Source organism: Protopterus annectens, chromosome 3.part1 (genome assembly GCF_019279795.1).
Source record: "Protopterus annectens isolate FY-2018-M chromosome 3.part1, PAN1.0, whole genome shotgun sequence".
Taxonomy (NCBI): Eukaryota; Metazoa; Chordata; order Ceratodontiformes; family Protopteridae; genus Protopterus; species Protopterus annectens.
Genome location: NC_056732.1, coordinates 733,958,039 through 733,972,548, shown reverse-complemented (window position 1 = coordinate 733,972,548; position 14,510 = coordinate 733,958,039). Strand labels below are relative to the sequence as shown.

The 14,510-nt window shown below is 37.3% G+C and overlaps 1 protein-coding gene across 1 annotated transcript in view; it reads left to right on the top strand.

The window, feature by feature from the left end:
* LOC122798278 (fibrocystin-L-like) overlaps positions 1-14,510 on the top strand; it is a 399,773-nt gene that overhangs the window by 76,656 nt on the left and 308,607 nt on the right. The gene's annotated exons all lie outside the window — the stretch shown is intronic.

The following is a 14,510-nucleotide window of genomic DNA, read 5'->3' as shown; positions in this document are numbered from 1 at the left end:
CCCTAGGACAGAACGTAATGCCTTTGCTGTCCAGGAAAAGAATACAATACTTCTCATTGTGATAGTTGTAAATCATTTACACCATAATGATTAAGAGGTAGAAAGTTAAAATTACAGTTCTACTTAACAAAGAACTCTTTGTCAGTTTGGCCCAAAAGACCTTCAGCTGTAAAGGAAGCATTGGGGATGAAGGATGGGACCATCCATATCATGGTATAAACCCACGGCTGAAATAGTCACAATTTATATGATTCTACTAAAACCAAAAGAGAATATAAGCATAGACCAGGGACAGGCAGACAGAGGAATTTTCTTCTCCAGGACCCTAGCCTAAGAAGCTCTGATCTGATTTGGCTGTTCTTTCAGTAACTCTCAGAATAATGGCTGACAGAACTTCTACAAAGTATGTGAATTCCTCAAGTTTAATTTATGTTGCTTCTATCACACATAAAGAAATGTCTAACATGATGACCTCTAGAACTGTCAGCAATGTCTCACTGTGTGCCTGCCCTAATCACTGATCATGAAAAGTTGGCAGATTCCTTTATTCTGCTTCTTCATTCCCCCTCCAGCTGTAGGACAAATAGAGGGATGGTTTCTGCTGTTCCCTTTAGCTGAGGTCCTCTAGAGTCTCCTCAATGGCCTCCTTACCTTAAGCACTTCTCTTTATGAGACTGGAGTCAACTTGTGAGATGTTAATGTCAGTGCTGGAGTATCCCACAGTGATGGCTGTGGTCTTGACCTCTGAGTAGCAGCCTTCAGCACTGAGTATTTTGACACTGACAATGTCTTCATCATTAGTGCTGTTTCCAATGTCAGATGATTCAATGTTAGATGATGGTTGGGTCATCGAGTTTGCCAGTCTTGATGTTGGGAGTCAGTGCATCTGTGCTGAGTTCAGCACTGATATCTTTGGTGCTAATACTGATGTTGGAGACTTTGGCCTTCAGATATTTAGTTCATATGATCACAGTGTGGACCATTCAGTCAGTATTAGACTAATATATTTGGTAGAGACTTTGCTGCATGCTTTACTCTAGCTTCTACATTAACCCTGACATCAGCCTCCATTATTTCTGCGGACAACATTTTATCTGAGCATTCTGCTACCATCTTCTGGTCATCTGCAGAGACTTTCAACAACTTCTGATCATCAGTCTGTCTCATTCATTTTCTCAGACCAGTAAGAGGAAATACGTAGAATTACAGTTGAAGTTCCCCACTCTGAATCTTGATGACAAGGATGGTGTAAGTCACACCTTTCAACTGTCCAGAGTTTCACAGAATGTCCAGATTTCTGACTGATATTTTTGTCTTTTCTTCAAAAGCTGTTGGTTTCCTGGCAAATCATTGACATGTCATTGAGGCTTGAAGTTGGAAAATAATGACAGACATTTGAGTTTTAAACTTCATTATTTTCACAAAAATTCATGCCAATGCAAAACATTACTCTATCAACCTTCTGTCTTTCTACGAGCAATATTTAAAATGTAGCCCTATTTTTGGGCATTTCCCCCCATTATTTATGAGTTTGTCTAGATTTCTTGCTCTAACAAGTTGAGAAGTATGGTGCTAGCTCCCGCTCACCCCCCCCCCATGACCCCAAGTTCAGTGAAATTTTGGAAACTATGCGACATAGAGAGAAATGGCCCTCAGATCCAGTATCTTCCCCCTAAATGATTCTATGGGAGGCCTTTTGGACCATCCAGCTGTCTTTGTGGTCACTCATCTGATTGATAAAATGGTAAAGCTGACCACCACTGTAACTTGGGATAATCCCAGCTTTGTGGCTCCAGTTTCAAGGAGCCTGAACAGAGTCGACTGGCCATGTTGGCCAGTGTTGCCAAAGCCAGATTCTAACAGCAATAATAGCTGTCCAGAAGACTCTAACACTCTGGTGTCCTGCTGTCTATATGAAGGATAAGGAACTATGAGGAGTGAACAAGTTTAAGAAATGGGTTTGAGCTTCATTTATGTTTGCACTGAGTCCCATAAACTATATGTTGCACGTGACTAGATTGCAGAAGGAGCTGCCTGATGAAATCCAGTAGACTATGGTCTAGTTGCTATAGTACTACTAAGTCACAACTGGCAACTACTGCATGTATTGAGAACCTGAACAGAGACTGGCATATAGTTATGTTGAGGGTTCCACCCAATCCACAGATGTTAGCACTGCTTTGCACCACCAGATTGGCTCTGCTTAAATGTGTTTGCCATAGACACCAAAGAAGGCCTTGGTCAGTTCACCCTTTGAAGAGTTAATGCTTTTAGGACCTTCTGTTCACAGCCACCAGTACAACATGGAAAAAGAAGGCAAAACCTTAAATTCTCATGGATTTTATTTAAGAGATAATTTAATAAAGGTGATTAAAAAAATCAGTGGTAAGAATCAAAGTCTTAAAACTCATACAAGAAACAAGTCATGCAAGAGTTCTCACCAGGAAAGAAAGTGTTTTGTGTCCAAGAAGACAATTTTTCTCTTTTTTTCATAGAAAAAATGTAAAAAACTCACAAAGGAGAACAATTAATAAGTCCATAGAAAGTTAAATGTTATTCAGCGGGTTCAGACACCTAGGCAGCGAGACATTTCCCTGCGGTATATTTGGTTGGAGACACATGGTTTAAGTGACATTTATCTATAGAGAAATATGGCTGTTGCCAATTTCCTGTGGGCAAAGAAAAGAATGTGGTGCAATGCCCACAACTTCAGTAACCAAATGGACAGACAGATAATAATGTCCATGACTCCCAATGCAACAAGAGACAGTAGGCAGTATGGCAGGCATCAGCAGCAGGCTGGCCAGTGGGCATGCCAGTGGAAGCAAAAATGCAGTGCACAATGGGTAGTGCCTTTATAATTGGTGTGTGTGGACCATTGTCCCTTTCACAGTGTCTAGGGAACATTACCTAAAATGCAAACTGAGCATACATGTGACAGCAGTTGGGGATATGACGGATAAGAAAACTTTGTTGCTTTTAACAGTAAATGTACAGGCCTAACTAAGCATATAGAGTAACTTAGCTAGTCTGGGCATGTGACAAAGTCTTCCAGATGCTGCCAGGGCATAATGTTACTATAGTCCATCAACACTAGACAACCACTTGAAAAATGTAAGACAGATGTATTAAGTAATATGGGTTTCTTCAGGAATTTAGGGAATATATTTTTGCAGTTTTCTGCTGATGGATAAATTAAATATGCAATGACTGGTTAAAATAATACTTCTTATACAGTCGTCTGTAATCTTAGACTTTGTCTCTGATGAGATAACTTGAGGTGTCAGGCAACTTCCAAAGAAAAATGACATATGTCATATGTAACCAGTGAATAACCAAGACACATACAAGGTTTCAGAGTGTGCTAATATTTTTGCCTTCAGTTCTCATAAAACTGTGTGTGCATGTATGTATAGGTATCCTTTTTTATTTAGTTGCTATCTGTATAAGTAAACTGACTCGTCTATATCCATCCTTTTTCAGCCTTAACCCCTTAACCTCAGCCACAAAGGTAAGGGTAAATGCAACATTTCAGAATAGCTAATAAACTAGCATATTTTTCATGGGTCTGTATTAGTTCACCAAAATCTAATTCCGGCAAACACCTATTCATTGACCCCTTCTTCTTCTTCTTCTTTCAGCATTTTCCTGGTTAGGGGTTGCCACAGTGGATCACCTGTCCGCTCATGATTGGCAGTGGAGTTTTTACGGTATCGAGTTGCCAGCCCGGCGCCCAACCTTTCACGGAAGGCACACACACACTCACACCTAGGGCCAGTTTAGAGTGTCCAATCCACCTACAGCATGTCTTTGGGATGTGGGAGGAAACCGGAGCACCCCAAGGAAACCCACGCAACCACAGGGAGGACATGCACAGAAGGTACCCCAGCCAAGAATCGAACCGGAGAACCTCTTGCTGTGAGGTGGCAATGCTAACCGCTGCACCACCGTGGCCGCCCCCCTAATCAGTGAAAATCTACAGACCTTTGCCATTTTCTCCACTGTAATGTAATCTCAGAGTTGTCATATATATAGTTAATGGGGGTGGGGGGGGTGAAGCCCCTCACTTGGTTAGGTTCGGTTCATGTAGATTTTGGTCTGTTGTGGTGCAAGCATTTCCTTGCCCTTAGTAAATTCAGTGAATCGCTGAAGTGATTTTTGCTTATTAGGGGTCGATGAATAGGTGTTTGCCGGAATTAGATTTCGACAAACTAATATAGACCCATTTTTCATTGACTCAGGACAACTTGTCTTGTCCACACTCATTAAAAATTACACTAATCAGAAGTAGCTCTTGTAAAAACTGTAAACATCAGTTATTTTTTAGGAGTGTTGTGTCCTTTGCACCCCATGTATAGGAAGCTAAAATAAATATACTAACACCAACGTTATATTAGCATAGAGGAAAATAGCAAATTTCACTGTGTTAACCTTTATGATTTGTGAGGATGAGACAAGGTGCCCTGATTCCTGTTCTCACTCATACAAGAGGTATAGCTTAACAGATATAACATTTCTTGTATATCACATACCCACACTTAAATTCTACACACACAAACACACACACACACACACACACACACACACACACACACACACACACACACTACTTAGGAAATAGATGTTTTAATGTAGGTAAAGGAACACAACCTGTTATTTTTGTATTTGAATAGTATACCCCTACTAAGCATATGTATACTTACATTGTTTTCTACCTATCTAGACTATGTAACTGTATCAGTGAAACATATAACATGTATTTTCATTTTGTACTTATATCTGACATTGAATCAATATTTGTATCTGTACACTGTATCTGTATCTTATTGTTAAGTTAAATGTAGAGATTTTCTCCCCAGGCCTCCACTGAAAAAGGACATTCTGTCCTGTCAGACTTTCCTGGAAAACAAATGTAAAATAAAATAAAGTAGTGTGTGTGTGTGTGTGTGTGTGTGTGTGTGTGTGTGTGTGTGTGTGTGTGTGTGTGTGTGTGTGTGTGTGTATGTATACACACACACACACACACACACACACACACACACACACACACACACACACAAATGTACACATGGTTGCATGGTTGTTGGTGGTGTAAATTTTCAGTCTAAATGTATTCGTTTGTTAAATACGGGATATTTTTAACACTGTAAAATGCATGCCATCAGACCAGCTGCTACCAAATTAATATTTCTATTGCAGAATAGAATGCACCCATTAGAAAATAAAATAACCATCAATTAATTTAAACAAAAAATTATAAAGAAATTAAATGGATGCATGACCAGACATTGAACAGGATGTTTCTGAATATCCAATACTTAACTTAAATTGTGTTATAGTTGGTTTCCTGGAAAATCTCACATAAAACTACAAAACATTAAGATTATGTTTGGAATGGAGGCAAGGCTTGGGAGTCATGGAATAAACTGATGTTTTCCAAAATGAGGGAAGTTTAAAAGTTCCTGATCCTTAATTTATATTATGAAGTGTTGAAATGAATGCATGACTATGAGGCAAAATGGAAAAGGCTAGTAGGCTTAACTTGTGTAAATGTATGTTTGAAATGTTTTCTGGATGATTGTATTATGCTAGGAGATTAGACTCCCCAACCCTGTTAAAAAAACAGTTGTACTGACCTTACAACATATCTGACAAAGATGGAACCTGGCTCCTAGTCAACATTGCTGTCATCTGTTGGAGACAGTAAAGTGATAATACAAGGAAAAGTAAGCTAAAAAAATTGAAAACATAGGAAAATAAGAATTATCATTTGAGAACCAGCTGAGGTTTTTTTTCCAACCTGGGGTGTTTTGCTGCAGGTACAGCACAAATTGGAGTTCTGTATTGCTTTAAGATTGGAGTGAGGATTTAATCAGGACAGAAGGAAATGTGGATCTGATGCAGTTATTCAGTGATACACTCTCATTAGTCGTAGTGTTAATAGTGGTTGCAAGGACTCCTATGGTGAAGAGTTGGATTAATCAGACAAGAATGTTGTTAAAGGTTTTGAACATGGAAGCAATGGGCAAAGGCAATAAGTAAAGTAAGGCAAGATAGAAAACCGGAGCAGAATGTTAGAATGAAGCATCTTGGCCATGGTTTTATCAATTATTCAGATAGCCCATCATATCCAGGATGTTTAGAATTTTCCCTGGTGGTTTTTATATAAATATTTTGTACCCCATTGTGGCTGAGAAGGATGTTTCCAACTGTAGATTCTGATTGATGGAGGTGTCAAGAAGGAGCACTTGGTTTTTGGGGGCATAACTGTCTAGTCTCAATCTGGTTTATATTCTTTTAGGACTGACATAGGCAATCTAGTGACAGCAGTATTGCAGAAAGACACAAATATAACTAAAATGCTAATGTTGCTGGAATGTAATAAAGGATTACTAAACCAGAATGAGCAATGTTGTTTTTGTTGATGTTACAAAGCAGTGGAAGTCAACGGCATACATAATAGTGACTGATATTGACATAATGGTTGACCTGAATCTGAAGGAGATTGTCTATCATGTCACTGCACAAATATGTAGCTAGTTGATTGCCATGGTGAATGTATCATACTCTCAACTACAAGTATAGTTATGATATAACTAATAATATATGGACTGGTCTATTATCTTAAAATAAAGCTATGAGCACATAAAGAAAGTTGTACTGCTTCTATAGTGCATTTTAAGTTATATTATTGTCCTGGTTAAGGAGTTAAAGTATATTGTTTAAGGACGCAAACAAATTTGATATGATTTGTTATTGCTCAAAGTGTTCAACATTGATTGGTTTAATGCAAAAGTATTTCACAGGTGTCAGGTGGGTTTGCTCTTAAAGTCATTAGAATCTAAATTGCATTATGTCACTATGCTTAGGTTTAAAGTTATTGAAATGCTATATTGAGATCAATTGTGTATTCCTAGTGAAAATGAGTAAGTATTATTGAATTGTTTGTAATGTGTAAATTTTAATAACTGTTATTCGGGTGGAATAAAGATTTTTAAATGATAGCCCATGTGTCACCAGCTGGGAGTGAAGCACATGCCAGCAAGCCACATGGATATTTTACTCAACTCTGATGTCTTCAGCTTGTAAAGCCTAATGTCATTTAGGGGACGGTAAGATATGAAAGAGCCCTGAAGATATTCAGGGCAACAGTTATTTTGATGGATGTGACTATTTCCAAAATTACAACTTGATCTATATCCTGAAGAAGACTATCAACCTCTGGGATAAAGCTGAGTAAGAAATACGGAACATCTTATTAATAGAGGGTCTTGATGCAAAATCAAGGTATTTTGTACATTCAGTAAGAGTGGCAGTAAATCCAGTAGGAATATGGCCAAACACAAAGCACTGTCTTGCATTGGACAGAAAAAATGCTTGAGCAGCTCCTGAACATGAAAGAAATAATAATCTTTTCACAAATAAAGATGAGAGAATATTAAAAAATAGAAATAGACAGCAACTTGTATAAGGTGGTCTGGAACATTTTGCCTTAACCACAAGGGAGGACCTGAGGCCAAACCTACAATAAAGTGGAACAATGTGCAGTGAGAAGTGACATCTCAGGGATGTTTCTTAGGTGATTGAGAATGTGCTACAGAGAATCAAATAAGACACTGACTATAGAGAATAATTCAGGCTGGTATGCAGACCCACTTTGGCAAATGCTCACCACGCTCCTAAGACTACATCACCATTGGATTCTAGAACTACTCCAGTGTAGCAAAGGCCTTCTTGAAATAAGCTAGTACTCATCTCATGATTCATGTTCTGCCTCCCTCAGCTACATATGTAATAGAATGTAAAGGGGACTGAGAGCTCCTCTGTCTCTTCAGAAAGCTGGCTTCTTCCCTGTGTGTGATCCGCAAGAGCCCTGAATAAGAAGGAGGTGTCCAGCACCTTGATTTAACTTGTTAGACTGTTAATGGCACATTTACTAAGGTGCTGAGGTTGCATAAATCTCTGGCTTGTTGGGGCTACTTCCTTTGTTTGGGCAGCATACTGATTAAGGCTTCAAAAAGCCTAAGGCCACTTGGTGCTCTTTTCATGAGTGGATGCTGCACAATTAACAGGGTATTAAAAGAGGACAGTTTCGGCCTTTAGAGTTTGTCTTTTACCTGCAATGCATATTCTCTGTATTTAGATCAACTACTTGTGAATAAGATGTACTCGGGTAACACTAAACTTTTAGCCTATACTTTTTGCAGCATCCAAATATGTTGCTGGCTCTGAAAATATACCTTGGAGCTCCTGTAATCTTAAGTAATTTTTCTCCCTTTTTCCATTGTTCCTATCATCTTAATTCACTTTCCTCATTGTCCATTGTTATCCTTCTATCATTCCTATAATCCCAACTCACTTTTCCCTTTGTCCGTTGTCCTTCAGTGTACTCCCTTCAGAAACAATTTGCATACATCCCACCACTTGCCTAGATTAAGTGACACTTGAGAGTAGCAGACAGGAAAAGCCTTCATATACCCCATTCTACATTTGCAGAGTTAAACCTGAACAGGAGGATGGGATGTATGTCCATCAGTGCCATTTGAAACATATAATAGGATTGTTTGGGTCTATATTACAAGAGCGAAAATACTATTAAGCGAATACTAAAACCCCAACACCTATTGTGCGAACAGCGGATATCCCAAATGCACTAAATCGCAAAATTTTAAATGCCGAACTGTCATAATCGGCCAACTCCACCACCCACTACATACTACCTACCCAAACAAAATAAATAAAGCACATACATACACTAACCAAACCCTACTTCTAACCCTAAAGTAAAGCACAAACACCCTACATCTAACCCTACACTAAACCCCACTTACACAACTGTCTATGCACTATCCTTAACCCCTCCCTAACCCTAAGGTCTGTAACTACCGCACACTTCCCCTACGAAAATATACACAAACAAAATAAATAATCCACATACATACATTTAACAAAACCCTACTTCTAACCCTACACTAAATCTAACATACAAAACCTATCTATGCACTTACCTTAACCCGCACCCTAACCCTAAAGTCCGTAACTATCCACCAATTATCTTATACAGCTATTTCACAGACGGGCCAACCACGGTAATTCGATACTTCCAAAATCACACTTTTGTACTTTCACTATAAGTCTGTTTTGCGCAATACGTGTTGATGTTTACGTATTCGCGTAAATGGACTTTCGCTCAGCTAATATAGACCCGGATTGTTTTATAGTCTGATGGGAATTCTGCACCAGAAGTGGTACTATCCATATCTCTGGCTATCTTGCTTACCACAAAACACTCCTGTATATAAGTATAGTTACGCATGTCTTTTGTGATGTTGCACAGAATTTTCAGATCTTTAATAGCATAGCCCTTAAGTTTGTTTAATGTAGCCCTCTCCTTAATTTGTCTCCTGCAGCATAACTATATCTGTCCTTTCTCTCCACACACTAGACTATATCTTGCATCTCTTTATTAATGCAGTCCCCAGGATCTTGATTTTCAACAATGTCACCAAATCCTAGACAACTTCACCTGTGTTTACATGACATGAGCCTACATAACTAATACAGAAGCAGTGAAAAGAAAATAAAGGGAAATATGCAGATAAGGAAGACATGCTCACACCAAAAATGTACCTAGAATGCTCTGCTTGCAACAATAAATCCAAGCATATCAGGACAAAAATAACATGAATTCCTAATTCTGCCTTTTCACTTTTTTTATGAATACAAGAATCACAGTGAAAACATATAGTAAGGTGAGGTGTGAAAGAAACATGGAAGATTAATCTCAACAGAATTTTAATGGGCACCAGAATCTACTGTGCTATGCTTCTCCCATACACTGGGTATTGACATAATTTCCAAAAGGCTATAAAGGCAAGAGAGGTGTAGAAAATCAGTGGCATTAGAAATTACAGGTAATCAAACATTAGAGTGGTTAAGTATCGCAATGTTTGCTGAAAGCATCTACTAGTCCAAAATTAAAACTTCTTTGCTTTCTAATGCAATAATCTAAAACAATAACTATATGAAGTCTCAAGTTATGTTAATTGGAACTATTTACAGCAGCCACCTTAAATTAAAACAGGGAATTATAGCTATAGCAAGTAGTTTATGCCCAGGTAGCTAATATAAAGAAAGAGACCCTAACATATAGTACAGTAATTACTAATAAAGCCATGTGGAACTCAAGGGAATAAGAGTATTTTCTACAATAGCAAAGATCCACCTCCTACTGAAGTACATTGCTGTTCATTTAGGAGGTAATAAGTAATATATCCCACTGTGAGCCCATTACTGAAAATCTTTAAATGAAAATGTGCTGCCATAATCTTTGATGTGTACATGTGCAGCATATCTCAACAACATATCTCTAGACTCATGCCAATGCACTGAAATTGGACTTTCAAAGAGACAGAATTAAAGAAAGGCAAAGGCATTACTTAGTGTATGATCAGTACACTACAGCAGAATTGTAAGTAGCTTACATTGTTAAATAGTTGTTGGAAACTAGTCAGCATTACGACTGAAGTCATTGGCTGTTCAGAACTGCAGCTCTAAGGAAATGACCATGATGCAGCTCACTAGTGCTCCTCCACCACTACAATCATTACGTTCCTATAGTTACCCCTTAAAATAACTCCACAAACTGAATTATAGCAGGTCACATACAGCTATACAGTATGCAGAGGTGTGTGCTTAGTGAAACATTATTCATGCAGTGACTGAAAGCTACCGTAACTGTTACATGACTTTCGAGCTAAGTAAAGGAGGCCACCTAACATTTGTATCAGCACAGCCACTATGCACAGCTGTTACACTCACACTGTTGTCAGTCTTTTGTGCAATATGCAATTGTTGAAAGGCAGTTTGATATCTAAAGAAAATGAAGCACATTACAGATTGCATCTCTCCCCTTCAGTTGGTGTTTCAGTGCACAGATGATACCTGCATCACTATGTAATACATCTAAGTCACAGAAGCATCCAGCAGCAGTTATTGAGTCACAGTCTTATTAAAATAAAGGTTGTTACTCTCAGCAAATGCATGTGCAATAACACAAAATTATGAATCACATCATACTTAATCATTATCTATATCACAGAGAAAAAACAACTGCATACTCCATTTGTGGAAAAAAGGCAGGTGCTACATGCATGTGTGTGTCTGTGGTTTTGTATAAATGTATATTGCTTCCTTTGGAAACTAAAACAGAATATATAATTGAACCCCTCTCTTGTAGTTAATTTGTTATGAATTGTATTATTTTAATATATGTGTTGCTTTATTCTGATTTACATATTCAAAATCTGGTAAACATGGGAATTATTTTGTAGATACTTTTTTAAATGCTGACATAGTCACTTTCATTATCCTCTACTTTTCTTCTTGCTAAGAGGAGTATACTGAAACATTAAACAGCATATATTTTCATATTGTGCAACTCTAACTAGTACCTTTTATTCCTTTAAAGTTGTTTACATATGCTTGTGTTTTCATTTTATAATTGACGAAACCTTCAAATTGCATCTAGGAATAAGAAAAACAATACATTTATGTCTATATGCTAAATAATGTAAAGCTTACAGTTTGCCTCTATATATACTTTTTTAAGTTTTTTAAATTTTTCTAAATTTGAATATGGCTAATACTACTAGTGTAAGTGAAAAATATTGGAATTAATAGAGTGAATTACACTGACAATGTGTGCACAGTATCTTGATAATCTTGGCCTTGTGTTTATTGATTTTATTATTTGTCTGTTTGGTCATTTTATGTTTTTTAATATTCTGGGTTATCATATGACAAGTTGCATTAAAACGCAAATACACATGTGTATAATATACAAATGTGTGTACATGTGGCTACATCCACAGTTTATCAAATTAGTTATGGCTCATTTTTAAATATCAAAAGTATGGAAAGCGACATTGAAGTTTACTGACAATTTAAGCCTACGAGCTACCTGTATTTCATTTCAGGAGTTGCCCATGTACGCTGTGTGATTAACCCATTAATACCTATGTGATGTGGAATGTCACACCTCTAGTAGCCTACACACATCCTTGCATTCCAGAGTATTTTCTGAACAGAAAACTTTAAAAACATAATAGAAATAAATGTAAATATTTTGTGAATGATAAAAGCTATTAAAACTGTACAGATAGCAATATCAATAAGCAGTATCTCTCACAGTGATAACAGTCATCACATTCATAGTCTTCCATAAATACTATAATATATTTTAATGTACACACTTCCAGAATTAGATTTGTATTTTTGCTGAACTTTCACAAATAAGTTGCCATATATTGGAAACTGTAAAATGTAAATGTATTGTTAGAACAATTTTGATAGCCAAACATAAGCTTTCACATTTCCGTAAGATGTTCACCTCTGAATGCATTTTAATTGAGATGCTTACAGAAATATAAAACATATGCTTAATTATATAATTAGAATCTAAATAACACTGACCTCTCAAAATATGCAACTTACAGTGCAAGTATCAATGTCAGCTTTCTTCAACAACATCTAAGGTTTCACCTGATGTGATGCAGTAGTTTGTAAGTCATTGGTTTTTGAAGTTAATTACTAATAAATAACTAGTAATATCTCACATATGGTGTGCTATAAATGGACATTGATAAATGAATTATCTTGTCTTTTCATACCATACCCCTTTATAACATATAGGTATCTCCATTATGAAAATGTCAACATAAATATTAAAATATGAATAATAAGTGGAAAACACTGATTTATTTCTCTACTGCAGTACATCATAAATCATCATCTTAGTGTCATGTTGTCAATAAGTCAGTGCCCTTTGTAATACTGCCAATTATTAGCTGGAAAGTTGGTTAATTAAATAAGCCAGATCCTAAAAAGGTCTGGATGCCATAAGGATCTATGGGTGTTAACAGGAAATATAGAAAAAGGTGTTATCGACTTGAATGAGATAATCTCTGAGTTGTACATTTTGAAAGTGGTCACACTCAAACTTAAAAGAAAGCTCATTAGTGACTGCTAGCCTTAAGCTTTTGACCTAAACTGAAAGGCACAGATTCTAGTTTATTGTAACACAGCATCCAGGTTGTTGCGTTCAGAAAGAAAGTTCATTACAGTCTTGTAAGAAAGTCCTTCCATACTGCACAGCTTATAAACAAAGGGATTTTGTCCAGATCTAGGGATTTCAATGTCCCCCTTTACCCAGCCCTCATTAAGCCAGTCATTTAATATAATGCAATCTTTGGCATGTATCTGTCCAGACAAATGCAACAACTGGAACTCCCACAGAAATATCTTACTAAAAGAATATAAGGCCTAAACAACATGTCCTACATGGACCAACTCAAAGCCCTGTCACTATACTCGGTATCCTACAGATTGATAAGAGCTGACCTGTGTCTGGCATACAAGGCATCCTCCAATCCATTACTGATGGATTTACTGCACGTCAGCAAGTCAAATGGCATTAGAAATACTTGTTCTGAGGATCTAAACCTCCTTGGATAAATCAGCAGAACAATTTGGAGAGCCAGGTACATCTCGCAGAGGATGCCATTGTTATGGAACAGACTCCCCGTCCACATCAAACAAAGTTTATCTCTGTCCATATTCAAGTGCAACTTAAATCTATGAATGGGAAACAGGACTGCCCCTGTAGTACTAATGGACACAGGCAGCTCCTAAGTGCTTTAACCCATACATGGGTCCCCTCAAGTATGATCCCAGTTACTCTCATTAAGGCCAATCTATAACCAGGTGGAATAGGTTATTCTGAGCACAAAAAGGGACATTGGGTAGGCTTACAATGACCCACAAGGGCATCTAGCCTAGTACTTACCAATGAACTGATAAGAACTGCCTTAGAACAGAAACTTACATTAAACCTTAGGACTGCAGCACTTGCATATGGTTATCATCATGTTCCTCCAATTATGCATTGTTTTTTTTGCTTAAGTTTTTTTTTTTTTAAATTATGTACATTTGGTCATTTTTGTAGCATTAATGTACAGCAAGAAATACTGTTCTATGTAGACTAAACATTAACCCTGCACTATACACTCTGGATAGCATATTCATATGTTACAATGTCCATTACATTTTGATGTCAGAGAACTGCAGAAAAACATTTGTAATCTACCTTTTAAAGCTGTCTTACTCTAGTCTAACTCTAGAGCACATAAGGCAGCCATAAAGGAACAGCATCAGATAGTTTTACAGATTTAAAAGTCATAATTCACCTCTTGCTGCCAAACACAAAAGTGTTGCAGAGTGAAGTATATAAGAGCTTTTAAAGCGGTTGTTTGATGAGAAGTACACTTCAGTTCTACCCACTCTCTGTGTGGCAATGTTCTTTACAACCCAACACTTTTTCCTTCTAACCCATAACACATACATCACAGCAAGTTCCATGTACTAAAAATCACTACGCATGTGTTTCTGTGATCAAAACCCATTAGTCATCTGTTCTTGAAATGGATGTCAATCTTCTCCTCAGATTTCCT